Raw genomic sequence first — 18666 nt, forward strand, 5'->3', positions numbered from 1 at the left:
ATTCTGGGAGTTGAAGTCCATGAGTCATAAAAGAGCCAAGATTGCCTACCCCTGGCCTAAACCAATCTCTCATTCTAGTGCCCTGACAACATTGCAAGAAAAACGTGTACGTGTACAAATTACAATCAATATATATATATTTTGTAAATTGGTTTGTGGGGGGTTATTAAAAAAAGCACATCCTCTTCCATCTTAAGTGTCTGTTTCCCAACATTGTGCCCTAGTTTGATACTAAAGCTGCCCCACCCCCCACCCCCAAACAAGTACTCCTCCTGGGTGTAGCTGATTTTTCTGAGAGGATTTTAGCAACAGGGTATGTCTCTCGCGTTAGTACTCCCTCCTTCTTCGTGTTTATTCCCCCCCTTTTTTATTTTGCTCTCCTACATGCTGGCTTCTTTCCTTTCTGTGCATTTAATTTCAAACGGGAAGCACAGCAAATGACTTGCTCTGCTTATGCAACTTCCTGTCTGGACGCCTCTCTCCTCCCCCACCTCCTCTCCTTCCTTCCCCCATGCAGCATTTCGTACCAGTTGTTTTCGTTCCCAAACGCCTGTGGCCTGGATTGCATATTTCAACCGTGGAGAAGAAGGTGCTGACTGTAATGTTTTTAACCCCGTTTGGGGAAAAAAAGAGAGTCATTACTCTTATTCCTCTGCAAAATTGTACAGGAAGCCCCACAGCCCTTATCTATGGCTGGGTTTGTGCTACCCTTTTGCCTGCTTTTAAAGCAGGGCTGAGCATCAGATGAATCTCTCCCTCTGTTTTCACTGGGGTGGGGGGCATGGAGACCCTGCTATGCGTGCACAATATAGGTGGTTTTCCTAGCCTTCACCCCACCCCACCCCACCCCGAAAATGCCGGTGCATCCTTTTCTCTACTGATGCATGTTTGGATGCCACCAATGTGCTTGTAGACTGGCACTCAGCCCTGTGCAGAGCTTGCAAATTAGAAGCCACTCATCCTCACCACTGGGCTGATATCCCCATAACCCCAAAGGAGAAAGAATCTGATGGTTTCGCGTTACGATCAGGTTCCCACGTTTCTCATTCCATTCCTCAATGAACCCGAAACACCCGCTCTGCGTGGCCAGCACACCCTTTTTGGAGCGTGGCAACCTCTGGGTGTGTGTATTAATACTTGCTTGATTTATCCCTTCTTTTCTATTCAGTCCATCGCTCAAGCAGGCCGCCCACCCGCCTCCCGAACAAACCATCCATTAATCCACCAACCCTCCTCATCATCATTAAACAAAAACAAAAAAAACACCCAAACCTACAATGACCGGCTATATAGGATTCCAGGGAAACTCCCGAGGAGCAGCGACAGAACCTCCCCCTCCTCGCTCGAAGTCCTTTCCCCTCCCCCACCATTTGCAGCGCTTGCAATTTTAGCGCCTGCCTAAATAAATGTGTGTGTGTGTTGTTGTTTTTTTGCACGACTCCCAATTTTTTTTAAAAAATGTTGTTATTTGCTTGTTTGTGAACCGCCGCCGAAGCCCAGATGTGTTTTCCTGCGCCCTGCCTCCACCCTCCTCTTTTGGAATCCAATCTGGTTTGTTTTCGCAGGAAGTAGGCGAAAGAAGGCAAGCGAGCGAGCAAGGAAGGAGGCCGGGCCTTGCCAGCCCGCCTTCCCTTCTCTTGTTTCTCTCTCTCTGTGTGTGTGTGTAAGTGTGTGTTTGTGTGCAAGAGCGCCTCTCTTTCTCCCTGCTCATTTCTGTACGGCTGGCCACCTTTCTCTCCCCAGTTGCTGAGCGCCGTTGGCTGTTCAGAGCGGTTTTGGCTCCTTCCCTTAGTAACAGCTTTTACATTCTGCCTCAATTCCTCTTCAATCGAAATCTCACACACACACACACGCACACACACACACATACGCGCGCATACATAAAGCATTACTTTTTTTTATTGCCTCCTCCTCCTTCCTTGGGACTTAATCTATAATTTCCCCCCACCGCCTCTCGCTTCCCATCCCCCTCCAGCAGCACCAGCTCTCTCACACACATACACGCACGCACTAAAACACACACACACACACAAAACCCTCACCCAGACTCGGGTCATAATTGAATACATTGCATTTTTTCCCCGCCCCCCCCTTTCCCGGTGGCTACTTGAAGTCTTTCCCCCCCCCTCCCTCCCTTCCCCCTTTGGGCTGCACCCGCAATTGCAAACCCATATATTATACCTCTTAAGAGAAGGAGGAAGCTGCATGAAATATAGCTCTATGTGTGTCAGCGTGGGGGGCTTTTTCCTCCTCTTTTGCCTCCATTGCAAAAGGAGGGGGGGCCGAGAGCCATACTAAGCCATCAATTGCAAGGTAAGAAATAAAAAAAAGAGTTTCTCTCTTTCCCCCCTCCCCCTTCCCCTGTGTGCATGTTTGTCTTGTCCCTCTGCGCAGTTAAATATCTAGTTGCAACCTAGGAAATATTTCAGGCGCCCCTAAAGTGTATCTTAAGGGGTTATTTCGCGGCTGTGTATGGGGGGGGGGAGTTCAGGGAGGGCGTTGCTGGAAAGGGAATTGAGGGAAGGGGGGGAGGGTTGGGGGGAGGGGCGCCTGTGTTTGTAGCTAGTTGGAGGAAGCAGCGCGTGGGGGAGGGGCAGAAGTGTAACAAGCATTGCTTTCCCCCCCCCCTTGGGAAGGCAGTGTCTTTTAACTTTAATTTTTTTCGACCTCTTTTTTTAATTAATTCTCATCTTTCTGGAGGTATTTTCACCCCCACCCCCGCTTCTGACCTTTTAATTAATTAAAAATAATAATAATAAATTGGTGGTGGGGAGGGGAAAGTGTTGATTCATCGCGTTTTTGGAAAGGGGGGGGGGAGAGAGAAGAGAAGAAGCCTTTGCACTAATAAATGCAAAAGCCAGCAGCCATTATGAAGCAAGCTGGCTTGATTGCCTATTTTTAGAAGATTTGGGCCAGAGGAGAGTTTTTATTTTGCATCGGCGGATATATATACAATATTCTTCTTGCTGGGAAGGAAACGGGACACAACCGAGAGGTGTCTTTTTTTAAAAAAAAAAATAGACCCAAGTTCGGAAGTGTGTTTTGCGTGTGCGTGCGTGCAGGGTTGTTTTTCTTTTTTTTTCTTTTTCCCAGAAAGAGAAAGGTCAGTAGAATTTATTTATTTTTCCCTATGATTGGTAATTAAAGGGTGGGTTGAAAGAAAGTTTTGCTTGATGAGGTTTGCGCCTTAAATGTTGTTTGCAATAGGTGTGGGGGAGGGGAAGGAATGTGGCAGAGTGAACTCACACTGGTGGGGGAGGGGGAGAGGTTAGCGTGGTCTTTGCTGTGTCTTTGCAAAATAATAAAGAGTAAAAGGGGGCTTTGGATGGCTTCTTTCCACTCCCCCTCCCCTCCGTTTTAAACTCTAGATTGCTATGTCTTCTGGGATTATTGTGATGATTGTTATTTGCTTTTGTGGACGCTGTTTTGGAAAGCGGAGCAGAAAAACCTTTTTAAAAACTGTTCCAGGGCCAGAATCGTATTCTTAATAGTCAAGTTCTGGAATGAACTTTGGTCTCTGGGAAAACAGTGGTGTAAAATTCAAGAGCTACGCGTCTGTAAGGCCTAGTTTTGAAATCAGGGTGGCTTTACCCGGTTCTCGTCCACGTGTAAAAAGTCTCAAGATCTTATCAGTGAACGGTGCAAATTTCTTTAAAAAAATGCTATGATTTGAAAGCGGAGGATATATTTGCAGTACAGAACTGGATCTGGTTAATCATCTACCTGCCATGGTAAATGTAATTCACTTTATTATCCTTTTGGATCTTTGGTGGAAGAGGAGGAGGATTATCCAATGGCTGAAGAAGGGAAACCAGGGGGAAAAAGAGAGCCAAACTAGAAAAACAACGTGGCTGTGCATTTTTCTGGAGCGTTGAAGTTTTAAAAACAAACGCTGAACTTTGCTTGATATATAGTGGTTGGAGAAAATGTCTATTAAAGTGTGTCCCTGAATTGCCTGCAATTCTGACTCCTACATGTGCTTCACTTCCTTCCTCCTTTTTTTTTCTGGTGTAAAGGGAGTTGCATTTCGTTTATATACGGCATTATAGAAATCTCATTTTTTATCAGTCTGGGATTTGAAGGAGGAGTGAGTGGGAAGAAAGTATTCTATTTAACCTCAATACCGTAGTTTGGGGTTTCTTTTTCAGTCAGACTTAAATAGAAGTTCAGTTTTGATTCATGAACAGGAATAATACAGAAACTTGTGGTGTGTAATCTTACTTATTTACCATCCGAACATGATATTTTCTTTCCTCTTAAAAGGACATTTCATTCAAAAATTTGGGGAAAGTGTGGTGGATTTGGACTAGGCCTCAAACTTGGAGTTTTGTTGATAAAATTAGATGTGTTTGCAGGATCTGAGTACCCATGCTTCACCAGAACATGGCTTGGATTAATCCAGTTTCCTCAGATGGCCTGACACACTAAACCACAGTCAGAAATTTTAAGACTAGGCCAAAATGTATATGGGTCATAACTGGTTTCACTGAGTGGCGAAACTTGCTTTTAAATTTTCACCTATATAAAAGTATTCCATATTTTGCCCTTTTGTGCTGGGATTCAAGAATACTGGGAAAACAGCACAACTTCTTTCTCCTCTAAATATGGAAATGATTGAGAAGGAAAGATCTGATGAACCTATATGGACAAATAGCATGTTGGTCTTTAGACAGATCTCATTGTATCTTATAGATGTTGCAATTTTTTGAAAAATCATTGAACTTTACAAGAAGCTCTTGATTTTACAACCATTAGTTTAGTGACTGAAGTTACAATAGCACTGAAAAAATGTGACTTATGACTGGTTTTCATGCTTATGATTTTTGTAATATCCTCTTGGTCACGTGATCAAAATTCAGGCAACTGTCATGAATTTATGGTGATTGCACTGACCTGGGGCTATGTGATCACCATTTTGTAATCTTCCCAACTGGCTTCTGATAAGCAAAGTCAATGGGAGAAGCCAGATTCACTTAATGATTGTGATTCACCTAACAACTGTGGTAATTTGCTGAACTGTGGCAAAAAGGTTGTAAAATGGGACAAAAGTCAATTTCCTTGCTTAGCAACAGAAAATTTGGGCTCAGTTGTGGTTGTAAGTCGAGGACTGCATATGGTCATAGAGACTTGGACCATCCATTAATGCTATAACTATGCTTGGTTAAACCATGTTTTGGCCTGAAACTGAGTTGGCTGACTTCCCAAAACATGTTACTACGGTATAACACACAGGCTTTATAAATCATGACCAACTGAATGGAACAATAGGCATAGGATTAAGTGTTATGGGTGAACCTGTATGTTGATATTTCTATTGATTTTCTTGTAATTTAGTATTTTGCAAAGGAAACAAGCCCACTTAGAAACCTTGCTCTTTCAGGAAAAATGAAGCTTTGTGGTGCTTCATGGATATGGTTTAGTGGCCAGTGGTAAACCATACATACTATACAGAGTCGCTTTGTGGCGAGATGGGTGGCAAACAAATTTAATAAAAATAATAAATTTTCACATTTAAAAAATGGAGATTTTTTTTTTACTAACCAAGATATTCTTGGAAACCTTAATGGCGGTACATTTATGAAGGGAAAAAAAGAGGAATTCTTCCTATTATTTACAATGAACTTACATATTTTACAATTACAAAATATATTGTTGACCAACATCTTCATTGTTCTTTACTCATAGGATAATTCTAGACAACTAGAGAGAGGTTTAAGGTATGTAATCATGGACAAAGATGGCGGATTATGGGTCTTCCTTTATGGAAGATTTTCACACCTATGCTTCAGTAGGTGCAGTTGTGATTCTTGTAAAATTCTTGTGGGTGAGAGATGAAAGTATTTGAATATTTTTAAATAATTGACCCACTTATGGGGAATGTCTGTCATTAGCTATAAGCTGTGAAAGTGAAATATAACTTTTCTGATAATATCCAAGTGTTCTGAGTTACAACTCTCATAATTTATTTCTAATGTTCCATTGGTTGGGTTGGGTGGCAACTAAAGGAATTATAGCCCAACATTTAACCAAGAAAATGAACAGATTGGTTAAATAATAATTCTTGTAGAGAAGTAGGATGTATTTGAGATTAGGACGGAGAAAGTCAAAATGTACAAGATGGTGGTCATACAATGGCATGACTACCATCTTGTAGGTTTTTACAGCATCCTGCATAAAAGAGGGAATTTTTATTGCAATGATAGACTGTGGTCTTGGCTGTTTTGGACACACATTTCAGCATGCTGCTCTTAGGAGATACTACAGACAATATTTTTATGTGTACCTTAGGCACCTTCATATCCAACCAGTTTTGACTGTGTTCACCTAGCAAGGTCACATAAAGAACTGGCAGATATCTTTGCACACCAAGTGTGGCTTGTTTGTTTTGGTAACTCAGTGTATTGTGCAGCTTTAGCTTATTTGGTTAATGTGTGATTGAGTAGCATGAACCCAGAAAATGACCTGGTTCAGTTAACTGGGTTAAGGACTGAGTAAAAACAGATGTGGCTTCCATTGTGATGTAACAGTATAGTAAAAAAAAACCTTAGTGTTCATAAGCTTCCTTTTTAAAAGCTGGTTATAACAAGGTAAAAATATAAAAATTGAAAAAAATAAAAGGCTTTCTTGTGTAAGACATTATACTTAGAATAGAACTGGAGTTAATTATTTATTGGATTTAAACCCTATCCACTAAAGAAAACTTAACTTCTATTTTGGGTTTGCACATTATGCTAGCATATGGCTTGTTGGTTAGTTTTCTACCTTACACAAAGCAGTACTGTAAATCATAGTTTCCAAATGACATTCATTGAGTTCCCATAGCGTAGGCTGCATTTGCATGGCATGCTAAAGACCTTGGTTAACAAGTGTACACATGCCATTTTACTTGTTTCTACCGGTATATATGCAGCTGCTTAACAAATAGATTGGCCACCATTTTGGATTTTTTTTTTGAAGTTGTGAATATGCATTAACTATATTGTAGAATACAAATTCTGGCAATTTGGAATTTGGAGGTTGAAGTGATTCCTAAATCTCTGTTATAAGAGAGAAACTTTAAAATGATCATAGGCTACTCATTTGTTAAGTGATTTTTTTGAAGCTTAAATTGTCATTTTAACATGACAAGAATGTGGGTACAAAACATCTTAATCTTACATCTTGGCATGTTGTGTTACGTGGATTAAGCTGTGGCTTAATTTGCAGACCATAATTTAACTTGATATGTGAATTCAATCCCAGAAAAAAAGAAATTTGTTATATATTTTTCCCCAGATTTATGCCCCATTACTTAAAAGTTTCAAGGACCATTCAACATGTCTTTGCTTTACAGAAGGCATGTCACACTGCTGGCCCGCAGGCCGGATGCATCATACTAAAACCGCGCCCACCCTATTGCCAGCAATGGGGGAAAAGTTGCAATATGTTGCACAACGTCACGTGACATTGCGAGTTTGACATGCCTGCTTTACAGCACCTAAATTTATGTGCTTCCTATTAATTCAACACAAGTTAGATGTTAAAGCTGAATCTATAAAAGTCGAATTCATAGAGATGCTTTACCAACCAGGAAATGCCAGGACTTCTATCCCACATAATAATTGAGAGCACCTGGATACATTTGCTACTTCCTTCTAAGGGTAGGTGGAGGTAAGGAAACTATTAATAGGCTTGTTTTGATAGCTGTTTGATTCAGATGAATGTCTTCATTCCCATCTGAATTGCTTGTAACGAAAAAGTTGAGGACCTGTCAGAGGGAAGTTAGCTTGAACATCAGGTGACTCTGCTTTCATGACATGCTTTAACCCCTTGGTTATTTGACAGTTATTTCAGAAGCTAGTAGTTTTTCAGATTACAGTAACAATGAATGTTTGTTTGATTCTTTGAAATGCTAAAGTGATATAAGTCCAAACGCAAAATGCTTTAGAATTTAGCTTGTGGGACTGCAGGAATTCCTGTAATTTTACCTCAAGTGATAATTAGGAGAACTCATAAAAAATAGTGCTAGGTTCATGTTAAGCTGAAATGTGTTTTGGCTCCGTATGTTGTGTGAACTTAGGATGGATGGCCTGCAAGCTTCTATACCAGGGAGAAAAAGAATATTAAATGCATTTCCTAGAGTATTTTGCAAAAAAATATTTTAGCTGTTATGTCTGAACCCAGCCAATTGTTTATTCAAGATAAGCAAATCACACCTAGGCAGGCTGTGCAAACTCAGGCATTCTGACTCATTTGGACTAATGCTAAGCCATTGTTTAAAAGTTTGGCTGAGTCACAAATGGCAAGTTCGCGCAACATGGAAAGCATAAGTGGCGGTCTATAACCATGTTTCAGTTCAGTCAACAATCTAAGTCAAATGGGAATGGTATTTTTTGTTGGAGATTTTTAATGTATTATAATTACAGAAATTCCTCATTGAATGACTGCCTTGTTTAGTTTCTGCAGTATGAAGGTGATAAAATAACTTTTATGACCATTTCTTGCTTTTACAACCTTTTCAGGTCTTTAAACAAAGCAAAGCTGAAATGAGAGTATAGTCATGGTTGCAGTTGTGACTTACTTGACTGCTTTAATTGATGATTGAATTGCCCACCTCTGAATTGCTAAATGAGAATTAGCTGTATGGTGAATGTTATCTAGGCTTATTGACTGAGTGGCATGGTGGCCTAAAGGTGAAGACGCTCGCCTCCCATTCGGAAGGTTAAGAGTTCGATCCTAGGCAGTGGCACTTGCTTCTCTATCAAGGGCACAAAGAGAAAATATCTGCTGTGAACTCTGTGTAGGCATCAGGAAAGGCATCCAGCCAATAAATGCTCAGCTCCAGTCAGTTGACCAGAATACACCCTGAAAGAAAGGGAATAAAGGGTCATAAAAGGGGAAAAAATCCAGGCTTATTGACTATTGAGAATCCTGGCAGAGTATGGAGGATTGCAAGTAAAAATCAGTGTGTACATATTTCGACTTACTTTTTAATGAACTCTCATATTTTACTTGCAAGAAAAGAGCATCCTTTTTTTAAAAAAAAAAAGACTACATTTGTGCAGAATCCTTACCTTGATATATTATTTTAGATAAAAAAAACTGAATTAAGCCTATGTTGGCACTACAATTTGCTGTTCGTTTGTTATCAGACAGTAGTTGCAGGGGATATATAAATAAACACAGTCAGTTAGCTATTTTGCTGTTGTGTTATGAAATAAGGGCAGGGCCTTTTCACTAATGGCAGTACAATTAAGGAAAAACATTACACATTTTTCTCCATTTAGGAAGCCAAATATAATGATTTAATAGTTAAAATTTTATTTCAGTCTTCTGGAAATATGCAGTTGTTTTTTTCTTTGAAAATTTATCTTTGCCTAACACTTGGCTACTTAGAAAAAAGGTGATTCATAAATAAAGCAAGGATCAGAATAAACATAATGGTGTGGATGATGCAAAATATATTTTGGCATCTGCATTGAGTAACCTTGCAAGTGATGTTTTTAAATTTTAGCCGCCTTCATGAATTTTAATAAGCAATTCTAATTCATCCCACTTTTTCCACGAATTACATGCAAAGTGGCACAATAATAGCTTTTTATTAAAATAAAAACTAATTCTATCATAACATTTCCTAGGAAGAAGAACAAGCATGACAGAAAATTCAACAATTTTGCAGATAATTTTTTATTTTTTATCAGGCATCAATTGTAGATTTTAAGCACAAATGTGCAGTTTCTAAGTAGCATCTTTTTTAAAGTGGCAGATTGGGCTTCACTACAGGTAGTTCTCCAGTAAAGGTAAAGGTAAAGGTTCCCCCGCACATGCGTGCTAGTCGTTTCCGACTCTAGGGGCCGGTGCTCATCTCTATTTCAAAGCCGAAGAGCCAGCTCTTGTCCAAGGACATCTCCGTGGTCATGTGGCCGGCATGACTAGACGCCAAAGGCGCACGGAACGCTGTTACCTTCCCACCGTAGTGGTCCCTATTTTTCTACTTGCATTTTTACGTGCTTTCAAACTGCTAGGTTGGCAGAAGCTGGGACGAGTAACAGGCGCTCACTCTGTTACGCGGCACTTGGGATTCGACCCGCCAAACTGCCGACCTTCTGATTGACAAGCTCAGCGTCTTAACCCACTGAGCCACCGCGTCCCTAGTTCTCCATTACAACACTTCATTTAGTGACTGTTTAAAGTTACAATGGCACAGAAAAAAGTGATTTATGACCATTTTTCACACAACCGTTGCAGCATCCACATGGTCACATGACCGAAATTCAGACACTTGGCAACTGACTCATATATTTATGATGGTCACAGTGTCCCAGGGTCACATGATCACCTTTTGCGATCTGACAAGCAAAGTAAATATGGAAGCCAGATTCAGTTAACATCCATGTTACTAACCTTGCAACTGCAGTAATTCTCTTAAACTATGTCGAGAAAGATCATAAAATGGAGCAAAATCCACTTAACCTTCTCAGCAACAGAAATCTGGGCTCAATGGTAGTTGTTAAGTTGAGGACTACCTATATTTTACTGCATGTGACTTTTGGGAAAAAATATATAGTCATTTTCTTTAGAAAAAGTGGTTTTAAAACTGAGTGGGCGAAATGTTGAGGCACGATGGACCTTTTACTTGTAAGCAGTGCTTTTTTTGTAAAAAGTGCCGGAAGTCACACACGTCATACAAACCCGCCTTGCCTACCCTACAAGGTTCCATCCAAAAAAGGTGCCGGAACTCCATTCTGGGCATTCTATGACAAAAAAAGCCCTGCTTGTAAGTAATCACAGTTTTTGAGGTTAGAGGTTGGGATGCAGTTTAGCAATTTTTTTTTCTTGCAAACTATAAGGCAGACATGTCAAACACAAGGCCCGGGGGCCGGATCCGGCCCGCGAAGTGGTTTCATGCGGCCCGTGAAGCCATCCTGGAAACTGAGGGAACGGCCCCCACTGCCTTGGCCCTGGCCCAGAGACCCTCCTTCTGCCAGAGACCCTCAGATCTGTCCCACTCCTGCCCAGGCCCCCATAGGCACCCTTGATGTGAACGATGCAGAGCTGGCCACGCCCACCTAGTAGGTCATATGCACTCTAGCCACGCCCACCCAGTAAGCCACGCCCACCCAGGCCATACCCACCCAGCCCCCTGAGGGCAATTGCAATGCTGATGCGGCCCTCAATGAAATTGAGTTTGACACCCCTGCTATAAGGGTTTGTGTTGCTTCATGGACAGGATCAGTATTATAGTTTACAAAATCAAATTATTTGAAACTGGCCCAGTGCTTAGTATCTGTGTAATAAAAGTGTCTCATGATTCTCCCATTGCATTAAGTCATGGTTTAATAATGCTAAACCAACAGACCATGTCATGTTTTAGTACAATAAGTGGTCAGAATTAAATTGTGATTAGAATTCGGGACTTTTTCTATAATGCAACACATTATTTCTGAAATGTGGGACTTCTCTTGACAGAAAAAGTCTGTTTCAGCAGGATTTAACAGCTGACCAGCTGTTTCTCAATTCATCTGAGCAATGAATAATTTTATTTTCCTTAAAGTATTTACTCCTTATCTAGTTCACCTCCTAATCTCAAAACTTCTAAACATTAAGCACATAAGTTTGACATGTAATTTTTATTTGGTCCATTTAATTTTCCCCTTTATTTGGCAAGATTTGGCATTTTAATTCCTTAGCTTCTCTTTTGAAGGAAATTTGTGTCTTGCCAAATCAAGGCAGAGAGAGGTCATGGTTTCCAAAAAATGATTGGTTGGTGTTTGTGAAATTAAGTAATTGCTGCCTGATCATTGTGTAACTATTGTTTTATGTATCCTCACTGAACAGTCCATTGCCTTCTTTTTATTAGCATACTAGATGTTTACAGAAAGTATTAGGTAACTGGAACTAGGGTATTTAATTCTGCAAAAAGATTTTTACATCAGGAAGAAGTCTGCTGAGCAGTTTCTTGTTAAGGATATTCCCCTTTGCTTAAAAAAATAAAAAATAAAACAAAATCTCCAAAATCTTTTTGAGTACCTAAAAGAATCCTTATCTTGAATGCTTCCATTATTCCCTCAATTGATAATTATTATTTAAGCTACTTTGAATGCTTTGGAAACCAGTGAGCAGTAATTTGGGAAACACATTGACCTGATATTTGAAAAAATGAGGCTTGGCAGTACAGTTAGTCCCTAAACTGAATCCATTATATATTAGTAATTTTTTTCATGGTTAGGTAAGGATTGATATAACTGTTCTATTTGTTCTTCAAAATCATTGTGAACTGAATGGAGGAAAAGGAGATACAAGCCATTTTTTTCTGTTCTCTTTGTATCTGAAAATGTAACACTTGTGTGTGGAAATATAATTTGAAAGATGTAAATTCATTTAGCTTAGTCCTTTTTTATGCTTTTATGTAGTCTGATATATGATAATGGACATAAATAATAAGCCAAAAGAATGTTCATATGAGCTATTTTGAACACTCTAGAGAAGAAGGATATTTATACATTTATATAGATTTTACCTTAGCAATATTTAGAGTCCAGTAAATAGGATTTTTTGTTTTTATACACAAAAGTTTTAACCAGTGTTCTGGAGAAGAAATTTTATAGAAAAGGGGTTGAATCACAGATGGGTAGTCTATAAAGGTAGTTCTCTACTTAAATCCATTCAACTACGGTTCAGTTACGGTGACCTCATAAAAACCGATGACCCATTCTCTAAATTACAGCCGTTGCACTACTTTTGCAGTCACATGATCACAATTAAAGTACTTGGCAATTGGCTCTCATCTTGCAGTGACATGACTGTAATTTGTGACGTCCCAGTTGGCTTCCAACAGGCAGTCGGTTTAGGAGCCTATTCTCTTACATGATTCACTTAACCGTGATTCCCCTTAACAATTGTGGTAAAAATGGTAGTAAAATTGGGTCCAGTCATGTGATGGCTCGCTTTATGATTTGCAGTGACTCAAGAGAGAAATACCAGTCCGAGTTCTGGTCGTAAGTCGAGAACTACCTGTATTTGCTTTGAATTCAAAATGTATAATGTTCCCTGAGATCTTCCTGTAGATCTACATTTTGGTTTAATTTGTATGCCAGTGAACATGATTACATTAAAAAATGCAGGTTTTGCTGATTGGACACAGAAATTCAATTCAGAACTTTGCAAAAAATATGTAGATTGGAGCGTAATCAAGAACAAAATATCCAAGCTTCAAATATAAATTTTAAAAGGGGTCTAAATGTGGAAAGATTGACTTGAGAAGGCATATAGAAGTCAAAATGAATGGTTAAAATATTCATCCATTGTGAAAAATATTATCCTATTGTGCAATGCAAAACAGGAAAACAGCTGACTCCATGTTAGGAATCATCAAAGCAAGAACTGAAAGCTATATCCATTTCTGGTCACTGCACTTATACATTATGTAGAAATTAGTTAAATTTGGACATTATAGAGCAGACATGTCAAACACAAGGCCCGTGGGCCGGATGCGGTCTGATGTGGTTCCATCCGGCCCGGGGACCTGCTCTGAAAAGAGCGAAGGACTGGCCCGCTGCACCTCCGCCCGGCCCAGGCCTACCAGGCGCTGATCTACAACCTGGTTGCATCCATCAAAGCCAGAACACGCTCAGCGTTAAATCCATGGGGCAGCCCCGTCCCCTGCATGCGCGCGCAAGCAGAGTCCAGTGTCCCTGCTGGCTGTCTTGTCACGCATGTCACGCCAGGATGCCGGTGCTGGCCATCGGCTGTGCGCACACTCGGGGGTGGGGTGGGGCAGAGGTGGCAAGGCAGCTCTTTGCTGATTCCAATGGATCTTAGGCTGAGTGCATTCTGGCTTTGATGGACGCAACCAGTTTGTAGATCAGCACCAAACCCCACCCCCACCAGCACTTGCAACCATGAGGCTTTCCTTTGACTGGGACAGACTCCCCCCATGCGGGATAACAAGACTGGCAGCAACATGGCAGCGCTGGCAATCTCTCCCCCTCCCATCACCCCTTCCTGAGCGTGGAGGAAGGAAAGAGATGAGAAGGAGAGAATTAAGGAAGCATAGCGGAGAGGGTAATTGGGGGGGGATCGGTGCTGGCTGGGAGGCTTTGCCAGAGCTCTGATGTTTTGGTAGAGAGGTCGGGAGCTCCAGAGGCCTCCGCGGTGGCTGGGGGTGGGGTGGGGCTCTTGGGGAGGGATTTTTAAAGGGGAAGAGGAGATTGGGGGAAGAAGATTTTAGTTTCTCTTTTCCGGAGAGACAAGCCAGAAGGAGGGAGAACGAGGTAGGAAGGCAAAAAGGTTTTTTAGTGTCTCTCCAGAGAATAAACTTCCTACCCCCCCACCAGCACCTCCAGCCTTGCAGCAACTAGGCCTCCCTTTCAACAGGACCGTCCCCACCCACCCACATAGTATAGGAATGGCCAACAGCAGCATATTACTGCTGGCAATCCCTCCCCCTCCCATCACCCCTTCCTGAGTGTGGGGGAAGGAAAGAGATGAGAAGGCAAAGGAAGGGAGGGAGGGAGGGAAAAAGGGAGGGAGGAAGGAATGGAGAGTGGGAGGGAAGAAGGAAGGAACAGAGGAAGGAAGGGAAGAAGGAAGGAATGGAGGGAGGGAGGAAGGAAAGAACAAACAGAATGGAAGGGAGAGAGGGTGGGAGGGACCATGACCCGGCACTCGCCCCAGTCCCATCCTCCTCTGCCGGAGACCCTCAGATCTGCCCCAGTCCTACCCAGGAACCCCTGAAGCAAGTAATGTCAAGCTGGCCACACCCACCCAGTAGGCCACGCCCATTCTAGCCACACCCACCCAGTAGGCCACACCCATCCTAGCCACACCCACCCGGCTTCCCGAGGGCAACCACAATGCTGATGTGGCCCTCAATGAAATGGAGTTTGACACCCCTGGCATAGAACAACAAAGAAACAGTGCAAGATTGGAAGATGTGGAGAGACCTGGTCCATAGAATTACCAAGAGTTGGACATGACTAAATGGATATCATCATCATCAAAATCATCATCTTCTAGAAATTTACAGCCAGTAGATCTGAAGATGGCCACCAATTTTTAGAGGAGATTGGCAAATTTATGGAGGTTGGGGTATTAATGACTTTTAATTACAATAGCTGGTTCATATCTTTGAAATTGCAGGCACACACACCCTAAATATTTTATTTATTTATTTATTAATGGGACTTATATCCCGCCCTATCTCCCGAGGGACTCAGGGCGGCTAACAACAACAAAAATTAAATGTCTCTGTACAGTAAATTAAAATTTAAAATTGAAATAAATTAAAGATTAGAGTTAAAATTGTAAACATAATTAAAATCCGTGTCAGTCCAGGTCAGCCAGGTGGAAAAGGAGTGTTTTGAGGCCGCGGCGAAAGGACCAGAGATCTTGGGCCATCCAAAGCTCAGGGGGGAGCTGGTTCCACAGGGCTGGTGCTCCCACAGAGAAGGCTCTTCTTAAAAATCAACAAAAAGGATCATCACCATCTTTCTATGTATGCTTGGTTCTGGATTTATTTGGCCAGCTACTCTGTGTTACAAAATGCTGGATTCAATGCACTATTGGCATGAGCCAGCAGACTCATTTGTTTCTTGATAACATTGGCTTGTAATATTGTTAAGTTGTGTATTTGATACTCCATATGCCTGACATCCAATTGGATGTAGTTTTTTTGTGGTTGACCTTTTGTAATGCTAAATAAATATTTTAGATTTATAACATTTAAAATAGGGATCCTCATATAACTATGAAGCCTCATTTATTTTTGATTAATCAAATAGAGGTGTACAATTGAAAAGGTATCTCTTTAGGTTCTAATAAAATATTAGTCTAATAAACAGATATAATTAGTATATGATTTGAAGTGTTGGAATTGGTATGTTAGCTTAAACCTTTGGGAGGAAATACAGTAGAAGAATATAAATTAATACTATAGAAACAACATTTTTTCAATATTTTTGGCCTCCTACTCTGAACTTCAGTTATCAGTTTATAGCAGCCTCTGCTTTTTTGTGTGAGAGAGGCTTAATTTATTCTTTTTATTTCTTCCAGAAAATTCTTTTTATCACTTGTTGGTGACCTCACCTCTTTTGTCAGAGTTGGACATTATTCCTTTGTGAGAATAAGATGGGACCAAATACAAAGGATGAGTCCTTCCTGCTGCTTCACTTACTTTGTTTATTACAGCAGTCATCTTTCAATGCTTTCTTTAAAGAACTATCTAAAAGCAGAAATTACTGTATATTCTATGGGGAAATGTGTGCAGTATCTTCCATTATTTTTCACGGACTCATAGATAAATTTATTTAGAATTTCTGTGGGCTTCATCTCTCTGGCTAATGGCAGATTGCAACTCAAAAATTATCAGTGACTAGAGTAAATAAACTCAGCTAAAATTTTATACCTTCTCTGTGGAATTGATGATCCAACACATCAAATTCAATCCTCTAATTGCACACCAGCTCACAATAAACTAAAGTTAAAAGCAGTTATGTTTAGCATGCTACATGAATGTAACTAGTAATCTAAAACTTAATTACCGTATATACTTGAGTATAAGCCGAATTTTTCAGCCCACTTTTTGGGCTGAAAAACTCCACTTCGGCTTATACTCCAGTGAACAAAAAAAAAAAGAACTGTCCCTTCGTTCGGAACAGGCTGCTGAGAGAAGGGAGCGGCAGAGCCTTGCAGAGCTGGCGGCAGTCCAGCGTTGTTTCTCCCCCTCGTGCGTGCGTGTGTGTGTCAGACCCACGGGAATGGCTGGTAGGGAAGCGGCATTCCGGCATTCCCCCCCTTCCTGTGTGTCGAGCCCACGGGGCTTGACACACAGAGAAACGCAAATGCCGGACTGCCGCCACCTTTACTAGCCATTCCTGCGGGTCTGACACACACACACACACACACACACACACACACACACACACACACACACATGCCGCCGGGCTCGGCTCCTCGGCAGGAGGGGCAGCCCCCGCCACGCTTCCCGGCCCGCAGCGCCGCGCCGCCGCCGCTTCCTCCGGGCAAGTCGGGGGGGCTTGCGGGGCGAAGGCACCGGCCAGGGGGCAGGCAGGGCGGGAGGGCGGCCGCGCAGCTCAGCGTTGCCCCGAAGCCACAGCCAGCCGCCGCTTCCCCCCCATCGCTCGCTCGCCCGCGCAGCCCCGAACTCGCCCCAACTCACCGCCAGCCGCCGCTTCCCCCCCATCGCTCGCTCGCCCGCGCAGCCCCAAACTCACCCCAACTCACCGCCAGCCGCCGCTTCCCCCCCATCGCTCGCTCGCCCGTGCAGCCCCGAACTCGCCCCAACTCACCGCCAGCCGCCGCTTCCCCCCCATCGCTCGCTCGCCCGCGCAGCCCCGAACTCACCCCAACTCACCGCCAGCCGCCGCTTCCCCCCCCATCGCTCGCTCGCCCGCGCAGCCCCGAACTCACCCCAACTCACCGCCAGCCGCCGCTTCCCCCCCATCGCTCGCCCGCGCAGCCCCGAACTCACCCCAACTCACCGCCAGCCGCCGCTTCCCCCCATCGCTCGCTCGCCCGCGCAGCCCCGAACTCGTACCAACTCACCGCCAGCCGCCGCTTCCCCCCCATCGCTCGCCCGCTGCCTCGCCCGCGCCGCCCCAACACCACAGCCAGCCGCCGCTCGCAGGCCTTTCCGCCTCCCTCCCCTTTGGGCAGCGCTCCGCCCGGCGCCTTCCCTCCCCCGCTCTCCGCCGCCTGGCGACGCGCACACTGGCGCAGCGGGGCTGAAAGGAAGCCGGTCCCTTCCCTTCGCTCCCGCTTAGTGCCCGAGTCATGGCTGCTGACGGGGTGGATGAACGGTCCCCGCTGCTGTCAGCGCCCAGTTCGGGCAATGTGACTCCGATGGCCCCGCCGTATTTCTCGGACAGCAGCCCGAGAGGTAAAAAAAACCCTCATCTCTCTCCCCAGCCTCGCCGCGGTTTTTCCTGCCTTCTCCCAGCACGTTGGCCCCAAACTCCCCATCGGCTTTCCCGGCGTCGCTGCCAAGTTCGAGGGGAGAAGAAGAAGAAGAGCGGGGCGCGGGGGTGGGGTGGGGGCTGACGGAGGAACGAGCGGACGAGCTTGGGCGGCGGGGCAGAATTACGCGGGTCGCTTTCGAGGCCGCGGGAGCGAACCGTCTCCAGTTCTTCCGTTTACTCCCGGCTTTGGGCAGCTCCAGGCGCGCTGGGGAGTGAATTTGGGGGTGGAAGGGGTGCGTCTCTTTGCGCCCCCCAGGCCTCCCTAGCTGCTTTGTTGATGGCAAGGGAGAATTGGGGATCGGAGTGGGGGGCATCGGCTTAGAAGGGGGCGGGGACGCGGCTGCTGCGGAGAAGACTCCGCTGTCCTTGAGGCAAGGCTGAAGCTCCTGAGCCTTCTTCCCATTTGCCTGGCTCTCTGCGCTTCCCTCCTTTCCCTCCCCCCCACAATTTTGCTGAATCAGGGGGCTTCTCTTGAGAAACGGGCGGAGAGAAGCCCGGAGGGGAGGGGAGGGAGCGGAGTCGCCGGGGGCGCAGCCCGGGGCCCACGTGGAAACAACGCTTGACTGCCACACACACACACACACACACACACACACACACACACGAGGAGGGAAACAACGCTTGACTGCCCCCCCCCCACACACACACAAGCGGCAAAAGCGGGGGGGGGGAAGAGAGAAACGCCTTGTTCTCTCGTCTCAGCGGAGAC

General features: G+C 43.8%; 1 protein-coding gene across 2 annotated transcripts in view; it reads left to right on the forward strand.

The window, feature by feature from the left end:
- The first annotated feature begins 2073 nt into the window (after positions 1-2073).
- TBL1XR1 (TBL1X/Y related 1) overlaps positions 2074-18666 on the forward strand; it is a 239898-nt gene continuing 223305 nt past the window's right edge. For both annotated transcript variants that reach the window (XM_081328269.1, XM_081328270.1), the window contains exon 1: positions 2074-2313. The gene's annotated coding sequence lies outside the window, so the exon portion shown is untranslated. The remainder of the gene's footprint in view (positions 2314-18666) is intronic.

Source organism: Vipera berus (genome assembly GCF_964194415.1).
Source record: "Vipera berus genome assembly, chromosome: 5".
In the NCBI taxonomy this organism is placed as follows: Eukaryota; Metazoa; Chordata; class Lepidosauria; order Squamata; family Viperidae; genus Vipera; species Vipera berus.